This window comes from Sinocyclocheilus grahami, unplaced genomic scaffold (assembly GCF_001515645.1).
Source record: "Sinocyclocheilus grahami isolate Dianchi unplaced genomic scaffold, SAMN03320097.WGS_v1.1 scaffold460.1, whole genome shotgun sequence".
Classification (NCBI taxonomy): domain Eukaryota; kingdom Metazoa; phylum Chordata; class Actinopteri; order Cypriniformes; family Cyprinidae; genus Sinocyclocheilus; species Sinocyclocheilus grahami.
The window spans coordinates 1,031,868-1,032,356 of NW_015505639.1; the positions used below are offsets into that span (position 1 = coordinate 1,031,868).

Below are 489 nucleotides of genomic sequence, written 5' to 3' on the forward strand. Positions count from 1 at the left end.
ACTATCTATCCATCCATCCATCCATAATCTGACTATCTATCTATCTACCTATAATCTGACTATCTATCTACCTATAATCTGACTATCTATCCATCCATCTATCTACCTATAATCTGACTATCTATCCATCCATCTATCTATCTACCTATAATCTGACTATCTATCCATCTATCTATCTATCTATCTATCTATAATCTGACTATCTATCCATCCATCATCTGACTATCTATCCATCCATCCATCCATAATCTGACTATCTATCTATAATCTGACTATCTATCTATCCATCTATCTACCTATAATCTGACTATCCATCCATCTATAATCTGACTATCTATCCATCTATCTATCTATAATCTGACTATCTATCTATCCATCTATCTACCTATAATCTGACTATCCATCCATCCATCTATAATCTGACTATCCATCCATCCATCCACTGACTATCTATCCATCCATCCATCCATAATCTGACTATCTATCTAT

General features: G+C 33.7%; 1 protein-coding gene across 1 annotated transcript in view; it reads right to left on the minus strand.

Moving 5' to 3' along the window:
• The window catches only part of LOC107552880 (serine/threonine-protein kinase PAK 6-like), a 15,654-nt gene that overhangs the window by 2,704 nt on the left and 12,461 nt on the right, over positions 1-489 (minus strand). The gene's annotated exons all lie outside the window — the stretch shown is intronic.